Here is a 16,399-nt window from a genome sequence, read left to right on the forward strand (position 1 = left end):
CTTCTCAATGTTGTCCATAGCTTGTCATGATCCACACAATCGAAAGCCTTTGCGTAGTCAATAAAGCACAGGTAAAAATCCTTCTGATATTCTCTAGTGTTGACATTTTCACAATGTTAAGTCTACCTATCCAGGAGCATGTTACAGTCTTCCATTTTTGTATCTCTCTTTTGGTTTCTTGTAGTAGTTTTCTGTACTTGTCTTTGTTCCTCTGCTTACATTTGTCCCTAGATATTTCATCCTTTGATTGGCTATTGTAAATTGTATTGCTTTCCTAATGTCCTTTTCAGCACTGTTATTATTGGTATAGAGGAATCCAGCTGATTTTTGGATGCTGAACTTATACCCTGCCACTTTCCTGAGTCCTCAAATGAGGTCTAGTAGCATTTTTACTGAGTCTTTGGGGGTTTCTATACATTGGATTGGCTTTTACAAAATACCTTAGTTTATGTTTATCCTGGAATGTTTTGATTGCACCATCAGTTTTGCTGAATGAACAATTCTTTGTTGGCAGTTTTTGTTTGTTTGATTTTCTCTTAGAATTATATATATATATATATATATATATATATATATATATATATATATATATATATATATATATATATATATATATATATATATATATACCCATTTCCTTCTTGCCTGCATGGTTTCTGATGAGAAGTCAGAATTTCATCTGATTTGCTTTTTTTTACAAAGGTAAGTAACACTTCTCTTTTCCCTGGCTGCTTTTAGGATTCTCTCCTTATCTTTGATTTTGCAAAGCTTGATTATGATATGTCTCAGTGATTTTCTTTTGGTGTCTATCCTTCCTGGGGTTTGTTTGGCTTCTTGAATGTTTATCTTCTCATCTTCCAAGATGTTAGGAATTTTTTCTTCCAGCAGCTCTTCAACTATGTCTTCTGTGGACTTCTGGGATTATTTCTGTCCTAGAATACCATTAATTCTTAACTTATTCCTCTTCATGTTATCCAGCATGAATCTTAAACTCTCTTCAGATTTTTTAACCTTTTTTTCTGCTTGCTCTTCTATCTTAGCAGTATTGAGAGATTTGTCTTCCAGCTTGCTGGTTCTGGCTTCCATCTCTTCCATGCTATTCCTTTGCCCTTTCAGTATATTTTCCATTTCTGATATTTTATTATTAATCATTTGGGCTTCTTTTTGCATGTTTTGGATGATTTCCATTGCCATATCTATCCTGTTTGATTCCTCCTGTAGCACTTTTCTGACTTCTTCCTTATTTTCCTCCACCCCTTTTTGGAGCATTTTAATTTGTTTCAATATAATTCTTCTGAATTCCTTCTCAGGCAGATCCAGAACCTGCTCATATACTGGAAAGTCTGTGTCTGCTTCCAGCTCATTTGTATCAATTACTTTTTTCTGGTTTTGGACATGTGTTGAGATCTTTAATTGTGTTTTCTTAGACATTTTCAGCAATTATGGGGGCTTTTAATGCTTAAAGGATGTATGTTGATATGTTGTTAAGCTTACTAAGTGTCTACTGGTGGACATGATCTGGAGATAGGCTTCCCTTTTTATGTGTAATGCCTTGTAGCTGGTTTTGGCTATTGTCCAGATGGTGGGGTATTACAGGATATGCTTGTAGCTTGGCTATAAGAGTACAGTTGCTGTCTTTTCTTGGGTAAGGTAGGGCGAGAAAGCTCCAACCCCTGGGAGAAGAGTGGGGCCAAAAGGACCAAAGACAGAAACAATATAAAACCACCAATCAAAAACAAAAATAAAATTGTGATTGTCGACTAGCCTTTGCTGTGCAGGCAAGGATAAAGGGTCCCACCCAGGTCAACTTTGGGGCTGGGTCATAAGTTATGAGTCAGAAGTCATAAGAAGCAGCCTGCAGGTTTCCTCTCTGTGCCATTAGAAAACTGTGCAATTCTGGGTCCTTTTAGGGGTTTGCTCCTGCCTGCCTGAAGGCGTCTGGGCTGAGCAGTGAGGGCACAATCAGAGTGAAGAGGAAAGATACAAGAAAAATGAAAAGTGAAAGATGGAAAAATGGGTCACACCTCTCCCTCCAGACATGCAGCTCTGCGCCTTCTAGCACTAGGTCACTCTCTCCACTTGGCTGTGGCCCTGCCCTCCCGAGTTGTGTCCTTTTTTGTTGGGGTATACAGATTGTTAAAGGAGCTTTGGCAACATAATGATTACAAATCAGGCTGCTAACCCTCAAGGTCAGCAGTTCAAAACTGCCAGTGGTTCCACAGGAGAAAGATGAGGCATTCTGCTCCCATAAAGATTTACAACCTCAGAAACCTTGCGCAGGATCACTATGACTTGGAACCGAATCCACAGTACTTAACAACAACAACAACAGATTATTAATGTGGTTTGTCTTTCAGGCCAGCCCTGATTTTTTTCTTGCTGGTAGGCAGAAGTAAAGGGTCCTGCACAAGTTAACTTTAGGGCTGGGATCCAAAGTCAGTCGTCATAAGCAGCCATGAAAGAATCTGGCTGTGGGACCAATGGGAGTCTTTCTGTGCCATGGGAAAGCTGTGGGCTCAACACTGGACTCTTTTGGGGGTGCAAGCCCACCCACCTGAAGATGTCTGGACTGGGCAGAGAAGGCGCAGCAGGGAAGAGGAGGAAGAAATGTGGAGAATCCCCTCACACCTCCTTTTGCAAATGTCCCTGTGCCTGGTTTTAGCACCAGTTAACTGTGTCAGTCAGGCTGTGGCTCTGCCCTCTGAACTCAGCCTGGGCAGGGTGATGCCAGAGGGAGTCTCATGTCTGGATCGATTCCTAAATCACAATATTTTCCTTTATACCATGATTTTTACAGTGGCAGGTGTGGGAAACTGATGCCCTGAACCTTATGCTTGATCCAGATCTCTGGGGCTGTTTCATGAAAGTAGCTTCTCTGGGTTTCATTCCCTCCCCAACAGACTCTGACCTACCTAACTCTGCCCCTGTCACTGCCAAAACTGGAACTCCAAATTCATTATTGAGATGGTATTGGCCATTTTGAATCTGAAATCTATAGGATTTAGTGTGTTGGATATGACAAAATCAAGAGGAATGACATCATATTCATTGTCAAAAAGAACATTTCAAGATCTACCTTTAAGTACAATGTTGTCTGTTAAAAGATAGCACCAATATACCTACAAGGAAGACTAGCTAGTATCACGTTTATTTAAAATTACACACTAAAGATTAAAGCCAGTGATGCTGAAAAGGAAGACATCTACCAACTTCTTCAGTCTGGAATTGATCAAATATGCAATCAAGATGTATTGATAATTACTGGTGATTAGAGTGTGAAGGTTGAAAACAAAGCATGTCCTTGATTATAAAAATGATGCTAGATATCAAGTGATACCATTTTGAAAGACCAACTACTTATTCACTGCAAATACCTTTAAAAACAACATAAAACGGAGATATACATATGGACCTCACCAGATGGAATATGCAGGAATCAAGTTGGCTACATCTGTGGTAAGAGATGGTGGAACAACAGCTCAATATCATCAGTCAAAACAAGACTAGGGGCAGACTGTGGAACAGATTATCAATTGCTTAAATGCAAGTTCAGGATGAAGCTGAAAAAAATTAAAAACAAGTCCACTTGAGCTAAAATATGACCCTGAACTTATCCCTCCTGAATTTAGAGACTATCTCAAGAGCAAATTTGATGCTTTGACACTAATGACTAAAGAACAGAGGAACTGTCATGTGACATTCAAAGCATCATACAAGAAGAAAGTCAGATGTCATAAAGAAGACAGGAAAGAAAGAAGTGACACTAATTAATGTTGGAAGAGACTCAAACTTGCTCTCCAGTGTAGAGATGCTAAGGCAAATTGAAGAAACAAGGATGTAAAACAACTGAACAGAAAATTTCAATGAGAAGCTTGAGAAGATAAAGTCAAGCATTATAATGGAATTTTCAAAGACCTGAAGTTAGAAAAAAAAAAAAAAAAAAAAAAATGAAGAACACACTCAATACTTCTCAAGCTGAAAAACAACAGAAGAAAAATTCAAGCCTTGGGTTGCAATATTGAAGAATTGTATGGGGAAAATATTGAATGATACAGAAAGCACCAAACAAAGATGAAAAAAATATAAACAGAGTCATTGTACCAGAAAGAAATGGGTGATGTCCAACCATTTCAAAAGGTAGCATATGATCACAACCCTATGGTACTGAAGAAAGAAGCCCAAGCAGCACTGAAGGAAGGCACTGGTAAAAATCAAGATTCCTGAAATTGATAAAAGACTAATTGGAATCTTTCAACAAACTGATGCAGCACAGGAGATGCTCAATTATTTACACTAAAAAATTGGAAAACAGCTACCTCACCAACTGATTGGAAAAGATTCATGTATGCTGAAGATAATTTTTTTAAAAAAAGTTGCAACAGTATATCAATGAGAAACTGCCAGAAATTCAAGCTGGATTCAAAAGAGGGCACAGAGCTAGAAATGTAGTCACTGATGTAAGATGGATCTTGCATGAAAGCAGAGAAGACCAGAAAGATGCTTACTGCTTTTACGTGTCATCAAGTGGGTTCAGAATCAATGTTGTGCAAGTCTATGCACAACAGCACAAAAAATGACCTGGTTCTGTGCCATCCTCACACTTGTTGTTATGCTTGAGTCCATTGCTGTTACCAAGGTGTCAGTCCATCTCATTAGTGGTCATCCTCTTTTTCACTGACCCTCCGCTTTAGCAAGCATAATGTATCACTCTAGAAACTGGCTCCTCCTGATAGTATGTCCAAAGTATAAGAGTCGAAGTCTGGCTTCTGTTCCTTCAAGGAGCATTCTGGCTGTAACTCTTCCAACACAGATATGTTTTTCTGGTAGACCATGGTACGTTCAATATTCTTCTCCAAAACCACAACTCAAATGCATCAATTCTTTTACTGTCTTCATTGTCTAACTTTCATATTCATATGTGGCAATTGAAAATACCATGATTTGGGTCTGGCACACCTTTGTCCTCATACTGATATATTTTCTCTTGAACACTTTAATGATGCTTAGTGTAGCAGATTTGCCTAGTCCAATAATGTCATTTGAAGCTATACTGGTGGCATAACTTTCAGTATCACAGCAACGTGCAAGCCACCATATTACCCCAAACTGACACACAAGTTTACTTGTGGTTTATTGACTATGCAAATGCTTTTAAACTGTGTGGATCTTGACAAACTATGGATAACATTGTGAACAATTGCTATTCTATTTAACTATGTGTTCATGTGGAATCTGCACATAGACCAAGAGGCACTTGTTGGAATACAACAAGGAGATGATATAGAATGGCTTTAAATCAGGAAAGGTATATCCAGGGTTGTATCATTTGATCATAGTTAATCAATGTGTATGTTGAGCAAATTATCTGAAGAGCTGGAATATGAAGAAGGATTGAAGGAAGGCTAATTAACAACCTGTGATATGCAGATGATATAATTTTGCTTGCTTAAAGCAAGGAGGATTTAAAATATTTAGTGGTGAAGATCAAAGACCACAATCTTTAGTATGGCTTGCACCTCAGTATAAAGAAAACAAAACTCCTCACAACTGGTTCAGGAGATCACATGATGATAATAGGAAGAAAAAGTGAAGTTTTCAAAGACTTTACTTTGCTTGCATCCACAGTCAGCACCCATAGAAGCAACAGTCAAGAAATCAAATGATGTATTTCTTTAGGTAAATCTGCTGCACAAGACCTCACTAATTAAGATGTGCCTGACCAAAGCCATGGTATTTTCAATCACCTCATATACATGGGGAAGTTGGAGAATGAATAAGGGATACAATAGAAAAATTATTGCATTTGAATTATGGTGTTGGAAAAGAATGTTAAAAATACCATGGACTGTCAAAAATACCATAGACTGTCAAAAGGAAAAACAAATCCTTAGAGTGTGGATGGCAAAATATTGTCTCTCATACTTCACTAGGAGGCAGTAGTTCTTGGTGAAGGTTATCATGCTTGACACAATGGAGGGTGAGAGTAAAAGAGGAAACCCCCTAAGGAAATGGGTTGACCCAGTGATAGTAGCAATATACTCAAATATAACAACAATTGTGAGAATGGTGCCAAAGCAGACAGTGCTACATTCTACTGTGCATAGGGCCACTGTGCGTAGGGTCACAAGTGACCACATGGGATCTATCAACAGCAATAATACTCCATGATTTACTTCATTCTGGTGGACTAGCTTTTATTTTCTACATCTTGATCTTGTATACGAACACTTTATTGTCTGTTCCATGGTTGGTCCCTGGCCTTGTTCTGACAGATTGATATTGAGCTTGTTCATCAACTCTTTTCACAGAAGTAGTTGATTTGACTCCTGTATTCCATATGATTAGGATACAGTCACTATTCATGTTGTTGAAGAAAATTATTTCCAATGAATAGGTTGTAAGTGTTGCAAACTTCTAACATGTGAAACTCCAGGATTGCTTGGATCACCAAGTCCATAGTTTCCATCTATTGATCCTTCTTTGTGTCCAACTTACACATTCCAATGACTAATAACAACCAATGCACCTTGATTACATATTTGGTCAATTAAAGACAGCATAAATTGGTAAAAATCTTCAATTTTTTTCATCTTTGGCATTAGTGAGTTGTGCACACATTTTAATAATACATGTGTTAATTCATCTTCTTTGTGAGAGTATGGATATCATCCTATCACTGACAATATTACACTTCAAAACAGATCTTGAAATGTTCTTTTTATGACTAAAGTGAAACTATTCCTCTTCAATTTGTCACTGACAGAATAGACCAAATGACTGTCCAGTTCAAATGGACAATGCTAGTCCCTTTCAGCTCATTAATGTCTATGACATTTATATTCAAGTGCTCCATTTCATTTCATTTTTTTTTTTTTTTTTGGCTGAACAGTGTACTTTATTAATGGTACGTGACAAAGCTGGGCTCTTTAAGCCCCTTCCCTTCTCCAGGGTTTATAAATGTTTTCTCACACTTTTCTGCACCACATTGCTAAGCCACAATTTCCTCATCTCCAAATTGAGGGTAGATATCATACTTCAGACATATTATCAGGAGGCACCAATCCCTGATGAAAGACATCATGCCTGGTAAAGTAGAGGGTTCGAAAAAAAGAAGACCCCCGTCCCCAAAGAGTTGGATTGGCACAGTGGTAGCTGCATGATTCAAATGTACCAACAATTGGGAAGATGGTGCAGGACTGGGCAGTGTCTCCTTCTGTTGGGTATTGGGTCGCTATGATCAGAACCATCTCAGCAGCACCTAACAACAACAAAGTTGAAGATGATAATGGAGGGAGACAAAAATTAGAGAAATAATGCAAGCAGTGAGTTAGCTTATTTATGGCCTAAAGTAACCTTGATTTAAATCACAAGGTTGGCAGTTTAAATTCACCTATCACTCTTGGGAAGCACTATACAAGGTTGCTGTGAGTAAGAATGGATTTAACAGCACTCAACAACAAAAACAATGGTCCTAAGTAAGCATTGAGTTCATAAGATCCACCTACTTGCCAGCAAATTGAACTAGCTTAGCTCCTTTGATTTGTTCATTCACTTGATAATTACAGATTGGATGTTCTTTTAGGGACATGGTTATTTTGCGTGTCATACCTGCTGCTATATTCTCTTCTCTTTAACTACTGCCCCTTTCCTCCTCTGCCCTATGCCTTGTCCTCCGCTACCCAAGTGGGCCGGCACACAGCCTTCCCTTTCCATGGACCCAGCTCAGCCTCATGGCGCAGTCACATTCTTGCCTCCTCGACTAATTTATTCTAGCCATCTGTCTTTATTTTTAAAGATATGACAGTTAATAAAATTTAGGACAAATATAATACACCCTGGAAGATGAATTAATATTTCAAGGTCTAATGATCCTCCTTTAGTATTGTACAATTTTGAGATAAGATAATATTTCAAAGCACAAAAGTACATTTAATCAAAAACGCATCTTTAATTCTTTACTATGAGATCACTGAAAATAGCAAAGGTTGTAAGTGTGTTTTAAAGTGCCTATTGTTGTTAAGTGCTGTAGAGTGGGTTCCGACTCATAGCAACCCTAGATAGGGATTCTGAGGAGCGGCTGGTGAGTTTGAACCGCAAGTTTGCAGTTCAAACTGATCTTGTGGTCCAGTGTATATCCTATAGCGTAAAGATTATATATGTGTATGTGTGCCACTGAGTTTTGAGTCATAGTGACCCTGTATAGGGTTTGCAAGGTTGTAAATCTTTACATGAATGGCTGGTAGTTTCAAACTGCTGACCTTGAGGTTAGCAGCCTGATGTGTAATCACTACGCTACAGAACTCATGTATATATATAAATATATATGAGTGATGGGCCTTTTTTTAGTATTTTAGTGCTTCATGGCAAGTCATGGTTCAAAGGTAACAATGTAAGGAGCAGAATTGCTTCTACCCTCTTGAAAGGGAGTGTTCACTGTAAAGAAAGAAGACAGTTCTATTTACTGCCATTTGTTCAAAGATTTTACAGTGCACATTACCCTTTAACATCTCTTATTCCTTTAATTCCTTTAATTTATTTTTGTTTCAATGCAGGAAAACCCAGTAAAGCAAAGCAAAATTATGTTCTCCCTCATAAAGAGGGGAGGTTAAGGCTAAGAACATCTGTGAATTGTTCAAGTGGTTTCAGCTGTTTGGAACCTGGAGCAAATTGCAGAATCCAAAGTTGTTGTTAGAATTAAAAAGGGGAAATGGTTTATGAAAATGCTGAACCCAAAATACCTAATCCCTAATTCTGTCCTTGGTAACCCTATACAGGGTCACTATGAACTGGAACTGACTCGAGGACACTTAACGTCAACAACAATTCTGTCTTGGTTATCCACTTCTTTATCAAGGAATATGTCTCATATGTTTAAATCCCGATTCCCAACAACAGTAGACAGCTTATAAAGTGGATGTCAAATGAACAATCATGGAAGGAAGGAAGGAAGAGAAGGAGGAAAGGAGGGAGGGAGAAAGGAAGGAAAGGACTAAGCAAAGGACTAGGGAGAGTGAGAAGGAAGAATTAGTCCAAGAGTCATTTTGAAAGTGCTGACTGCACAAGATCTTGGTTTCTCCCAGGTTGGGTGCCCTTCTCTTGACCTTCAGTGGAGGTTCTGTGGGCTTCAGATGTTCACTTATTTCACTGTCGCTTTTTCAACACCATGTCTGTTTGTGAAGAAATCTGCCAATGTTGATTTCTCTAGGCAACCAGTTTGTACCTTTTGTCCTCTGTCTGCAATTAATGAGATTGTTTATCTACTTCTCCATTATGATTTGATGTGGCCCACGTGAGTACATTTTCCAGGAATATAAGGATTTAGTATTAGTGTGTTGTCTTATTGGGAGAGCAATGTTATTATACTGCTTCATTAATGCTTGTACATGTGCTTCAATTAAGATTTACAAATTAGGTTTAATTAAGGTTTATAAGCAGTGAGGTGAACTCCTGTCTGTGTTCATACTGCTGATGCCGCTTTTTTTTTCAAACAGAGTTCTAAGTGTGATTAGAAGCATCAAGTGCGCACTGGAGCTGGAAATGGAAGTGTTTTCTGGTCATCTTATTCCATCTGCTGTCTAGGTTCTTGCTCTCTAAATGTGATGATACACAAGGTGCCAAAAAAAATCTGTGCCATCAGGGAACCAGGAAGCCATTCATATCACTGTTTGGTAAAGTGGAGGGTCAGAGAAAAAAGGAAGACCCCTCAACGAGACAGTGGCAGCAGCAATGGGCTCAAGCATAGCAAGATTTGTGAGGTTGGCTGAGGGCAGAGCAGTGTTTCATTCTGTTGTGCATAGGGTAGCTATGATTCGGTACCACCTCAATGGCACCTAACACCACCAACAATTCATATTAGCCATTGGAGGGATTCACGGGTACTGATGAAGACAGCAAGTTATGAGCAAGATCTGCTCCTAACTGTGTTAGGAAGAGTTCGTGAATCAATCAAAACATGTGCATATGGTTCTGATAGTGCATGAAAAGAGTCCTGGTGGCACAGTGCGTTAAGCATTGGGCTTCTAACTAAAAGATTAGTGGTTTAAAGTCACCATCTACTCAGCATGATAAAGGCTTGTGGATAACCAAGACAGTGAGGCAAAGGCGTGCTCTTGCTCTTTGGGGATCTCTTCGTTGTTGTGAGGCTTAAAACCAGGTCTCTCTCACGCGGGCAGTATGTCAGACAATGAGGGCAATGTTGATGGTGATGACTTCGATGATGTGGAGAGGAGGAAAGACTAGCTGACCTGGAGAATGCCTAGGAGGAGGGCCAAGAGAACATTGAGATATCCTTCCTTCAGGCGAGCGAGTACAGGCCAACCAGAAGCAGATCACCACGACGTACATGACCAAGCACCAGCGAGCCCGTGTGCTGGGTACCCAAGCCCTCCAGATGTTCATATCACGGTGTGTGCCCCTTGATGGTAAGAGCTACAGGGGGAGATAGAACCCCTACTCACCGTCATGAAGGACCTCAAGACCAGAAAGATCCCCATCATCATTCGCTGCTACCTGCCAGAGGGAATCTATGAGGATTAGGGCATGGGCGAACTAACCATCACTGACTGAACCCCAGCCGCCTTCCTGCCTCGCCTGTCTCTACCCTCCAGCTCTTCATCTGTGTAAGTAATAAAGTGCTTCACCTTCTAAAACAGAAAAAACAAAACATGTAGCTGTCTATGCATTGTACAAATTTACGATCTCAAAAACCATCAGGAGCATTTCTACTCTTTCCTATGATGTTGTGTTATTAAGTACCAGTCAAGTTCTGACTCACATCAACTGTCACTATAATTGGGAATCGACCCGACGTCACTGGTTTTCTTATTTTTAAAAATTTTCTTTTTTTAGTGCATGAAGAAGCGTGAAGACTTTTCCATGATGTCAATGCTGCGTGTGCACCATGTTAAGCTGTTGCTAATGAAGGATGTGCTTGTAGGGAGGGATTGAGGGTGCTGGTGGTGGCTTAGGATAAGAGCTGGACTGTTAACCACCAAGTTGGAGGTTTGTGCTCACCACCCCCTTCCTCTCCTGAAGAAAGATGAAACTTTCTGCTCCCATGAAAGTTTGCAGTATAAGAAACCCTATACAGGGTCATTATAGATCAGAACCAATGCCACACATATGGCACACATCACCAACAGGTGTCAGACACTAAGAAGAGGGAGCCCTGGGAAAATAATCACATCAAATTCCACTTTTCACTTCCTGCCCCTTCTGTACTGTCAACAGCTTACCATGAGGCACTTCTTCCGTCCCTAATGACAAGGTCAAACCTTACAGGTAAAAGGACACATTCCTCCAGATTCCAAGGCAGTCTAAGACCTGGGATATCAGCCACCAGCTTGGGAATACCCATGACACCCTCCTTCTCAAGTATGTCCTACACATTTTGTTAAGAGTGGCAAGGAATAGAGAAGGCCATAGAAGAATCGATGTATGTGAGTTACAGTGATGGAGGAGAGTATTGTAAGTACCCTGGGCCACCAAAAGAACAAACAAATCTATGATGGAAGAAGTACAGCCAGAATGCTCCTTAGAAGTCAGGATGGACAGACTTTGTCTCTCTTACTTTGGATATATTATCAGAAGGGACCAGTCTTGGAGACGGACATCATGCTTCATAAAGTGGAGGGTTGGTGAAAAAGAGGAAGACCCCCATGAGATGGATTGAACAGTGGCAGTAACAATGGACTCATGCGTAGCAATGACTGTAAGGTTGTCACAAGACAAGACAGTGTTTTGTTCTCTTGTGTGTAAGGACACTATGAGTTGTTATCAACTATAATACACCTAACAGCAACAGCAACTCTACCCCCTCAGGATGTCAGCTACAAACTCAGGGGACCCCAGCCCTTTTCACTTTTGACCTATGATCATTCACTCTTCCTCAGGTTTGATAATTTGATAAAATGACTCACAGAGCTCAAGGAAATCACTATTTTTAAGGTTTTATTGTAACAAAAATGAAATGATGAAATATATGGAGTAAAGTCTGGGAGGGTTTCCAACTCAGAGCTTCCATGTTCCAGAAAGATTCGTGCTACCCTCCCATATGCATTGATGTCTTCATCCAAACAGGAAACCATGGAGCTTTCATGTCCAGAGTCTTGACTGAGGACTCACTGTCTAACCATTATTGATGGACTCAGCCCTCTTCCCCTGAGGCCAGCTAGTATCAGGCAGCGATCTTCCTCGTTTGACCAGTTCCCATCTATGTAACCTCATTAGCAGATCTCAAATGTGGCGTGGGAACCTCTTCAAAGACACTTTAGCCACTTGGAAATTCCAATGTTTTAGAGCCTATTCTCAGGAAAATTAAAAAAACAGTAACAACAACAACAACAAAAATCAACAAGCAAAGTAATGTAATGAGTAAAGTTAATGTAACTCTTTCTGGGAATTAGAACAAACACAACAAAACTCAACTCTCTGTCTTGAAGGAGGATAAGACCAGATGTGGAAAACAAAGGCAAGTGCGATCCATGATGAGGTCAGGTACAGGTTTCAGGGATAGCACAGAAGAATCAGCAGTCCTTCCACCTGGATGAGGTAAGTCTTAGCTTACATGCTGTTTCACCTCGGATGTTGGGATGCTGCCTTATCCTTGTTCATATTGTGAGAATTCAGGTTCCCTGACTCTATCCCTAGGCTAAACCCACCTGCTTTCTTTTCTTCTTTTTCTCTTTAATTCATCAACCATGGCTGATTTCAAAGACATGCTACCTGCCTTAGTTATTAACCTGAGGATCTTTCTTTGGTGTGGGATGCCTAGTGCAGTCTCCCTGAGATCTAAACACACCATGTAAAGGTGAAAGGTGGTGGAAGGGTCCTAAATGAGTGTAATTCAGACAACTCTGCTCATGTCACTTTGAAGGAAAGGCCTCCTGGGTGTTACAGGTAGTTGATGTGCCCAGCAGCTAACCAAAAGGTTGGAGGTTCAAACTCACATTAAAGCACCTTAGAAGAAATTTCTAGTGATCTACTTCCAAAAGTCAGTCACTGAAATCCCTGTGGTATGCAGCTCTTCTCTAACTTACATGGGATTGCCATGGATCAGACAGCAACTGGTTCCTGAGAACAGTGATTAATTGTTTCTCTAGAAGGACCTCTATTCACAAGTGGACAGTGTGTATAGGAAGGACTGACACAAAGGAATGATACCCATTGTTGTTTAAGTAGATGAGGAGAAAGAGTGGTTGGAATCTGGGTTTTGTCTGAAGCCACATCACAGACTCACCTCATCAAGAAACAACAATTAGGAAAGGAAAGCTATATTGATGTCAAATTATACTATGTGGTAAGTTGTAGAGTCCTTGTGAGGCACTGTGGGATAAACACTGGACCACAAAGTCAGTTTGCATCTCAAGGGAGCTGGTTCAAACTCACCAGCCACTCCTCATCCTATTCAGGTCACTATGAGACAAAACTGACTCAATGGTGCTTAAAAATAACAATAAGCTAAGTTGAGCTTCATCAAGAATAGAAATTATTTGAGAGAAAGGACCCTGGAATGGCTTTGCTTCTCCCAGAACCTGTTAGATCAGGAGACTAGAGACCAGATCACAGACCTAGCAAATTCTTCTTCTCAGAATGTCTATTTTCCTGTCTTAAAAATGAATAAATCAAGTGAGGACATCCCTCCGTGGTTTGCCTTAACCCAAGAATCATTAACAAAACCCAGAGAGACGGTGGATATAACACTATAAAAGATGAGGGAAAGCTGTGTGTTGTATATGGCAATATAAACATTAGGGGTTATTATGATGTTGATGATCATTGGTGACAATACCAACAAATGTGCTAATTACACTCATAAAATGAAGATGCAAATGCTTTAGCAGGACTTTTAAGAGAGGCTTATTCTTTTAAAAAGAATGATTATAAATGCAAAATACTCCTTTTTATTAGTACTGCAATAACTGTTCCATATAATATTAATAACAATAATAAAATGTACACCACTTTCATATTATTTTCTGAGAGAAAAGAACACAGGACTAAAAGTTGTGTGAGTAGGAACTTGGTCCTTTTAATGATGTCTGTAAAAAAGTGACTAATAAATATGTATCTTACTCTAATACATCCTTCATCTCTTTCTCCCATTTTTAACCTCATTGGATGTATTCATAAAAGTGATCACGCTGAATCTGTAATTTAACTTCTCTATTATCTTAGAAGCAAGGATGGCAAGACTTCATCTCTTGTACTTTGGACAAATTTTCAAGACAGACAAGCTGCTGGAGAAGGACATCATGGTTGGTAAAGTGAAGGATTAGCAAAAAAGAAGAAGACCCACAATGAGATGGACTGACACAGTGGTGGCAACAATGGCGTCATGAATAACAACACGTGTTAGGATGCACAAGACCAGGAAGGGTATTGTCCTGTGGTGCATAGGGTGGCTATGAATTGTTGTTGTTAGGTGCCATAGAATCAGTACTGACTCATAGAGACACTATGCACAAAAGAATGAAACACTGTCCAATCCTGGGCCAATCTAAGAATTGTTGTCACACTTGAACCCGTTGATGCTGCCACTTTGCCAGTCCATCTCACTGGGGGTCTTCCTTTCCTTCTCTGACTCTCCATCTTACCAAATATGATATCCTTCTCCAGTGACTGGTCCCTCCTGACTTGTCTGAAGTATGAGAGACAAAGTTTGACCATCCTGGCATTCAAGGAGCACTCTGGCTGCACTTTTTCCAACACAGATTTATGTGTTCTTTAGGCAGCCCATGGTACTTTCAATATTCAACTCCAACACCATAACTCAAAAGCATCAATTCTTCTAAGGTCTTCCTTATTTACTGTCTAACTTTCTCATGCATATGAGGTTATTGAAAATACCATGGCTTGGGTCAGGCACCTTAGTTCTCAAGCTGACATTTTTGCTCTTCAACACTTTTAAAAGGTCTTGTGCAGCAGATTTGCCTAATGGAATACATCATCTGATTTCTTGGCTGCTGCTTCCCTGAGGGTTGATGGTTGATCCAAGAGGAATGAAGTCCTTGACAACTTCAATCTTTTCTCCATTGATAAGAATGTTGTTTATTGGTCCAGTGGTGAGGATTTTTGCTTTAGTTTTTTTACATTGAGATGCAATCCATACTGAAGGCTGTAGTCATTGATCTTCATCAGTATTTTAAGTCCTCTTCATTTTCAAGGTTGTATCGTCTGCATATCACAGGTTGTTAATGAATCTTCCTCCAATCCTGATGTCATGTTTTTCTTCATATAACCCATTTTCTTGGATTATTTGTTCAGTTTACAGATTGAATAAGTAAGGTGAAAGAATATAACCCTATTGCACACCTTTGTTAGTTTTAAACCATTCAGTGTTCCCATGTTCTGTTCAAACAACTGCCTCATGGTCCTTGTACAGATTCGTCATGAGGACAATTAAGTGTTCAAGAATACTCATACATCACAATGTTGTCCATAGCTTGTCATGATCCACACAATCAAAAGCCTTTGAAGAGTCAATAATGCACAGGTAAACATCATTTTGGTATTCTATGCTTTCAGCCAAAATCCATCGGACATCAACAGTGATATCCCTTATTCCACATCCTTTTCTGAATCCAGCTTGAACCTCTGAAAGTACTCTGTCATTGTATGCTTGCAGCCATTTCTGTATTATCTTTAGTAAAACTTTACTCTCATGGGATATGAAAGATATTGTCTGATGGTTTCCTCATTCTGTTTGGTCACCTCTCTTTGGAAAGGGCACACATACAGATCTCTTCCAATCATTCGGCCAGATAGTTCTCTTCCAAATTTCTTGGCAGAGATGAGTTAGTGTCACCAGTGTCACTTCACTTTCTTGAAAGATTTCAATTTTTATTCCATCAAATACTGGTGCCTTTTTCTTTGCCAATTCTTTCAATGCGCCTTGAACTTCTTCCTTCAGTATCATAGGCTTTTGATTATATAGTATCTCTTGAAATGGTTGAACATCAACTATGTCCTTTTGGTACAGTGACTGTGTATTCCTTCCACTTTCTTTTGATATTTTCTGCATCACTCAATAATCTGCCCAGAGATTCCTTTAAAGACAAAAGCCAAGGCTTGATTTTTTTCTTTAGTTCCCCCAGCTTGAGAAATGCTGAGTGTGTTCTCCCCTTTGGTTTTCTGACTCCAGATCTTTGCACATTTCATTGTACTATCTTACCTTGTCTTCTTGAGCTAACCTTTGAAATTTTCTGTTCAGTTCTTGTACTCCTCATTTCTTCCATTAGCTTTAGCATCTCTACACTAGAAAGCAAGTTTCAATGTCTCTTCTGACATCCATTTTGACTATTTCCTTCTTTCTTGTCTTAATATTTTTGCTTACTTCCTGTACAATGTTCTTAATGTCATCCCACAAATCTTCCGGTCTTTAGTCTTTAGTGTTCAATGT

General features: G+C 39.5%; 1 pseudogene; it reads left to right on the forward strand.

Moving 5' to 3' along the window:
- Window positions 1-10,173: 10,173 nt before the first annotated feature.
- On the forward strand, window positions 10,174-10,566 carry LOC102832144 (annotated as a pseudogene).
- The last annotated feature ends 5,833 nt before the right edge of the window (window positions 10,567-16,399 follow it).

The sequence above is a fragment of the Chrysochloris asiatica genome, unplaced genomic scaffold (genome assembly GCF_000296735.1).
Source record: "Chrysochloris asiatica unplaced genomic scaffold, ChrAsi1.0 scaffold00001, whole genome shotgun sequence".
In the NCBI taxonomy this organism is placed as follows: domain Eukaryota; kingdom Metazoa; phylum Chordata; class Mammalia; order Afrosoricida; family Chrysochloridae; genus Chrysochloris; species Chrysochloris asiatica.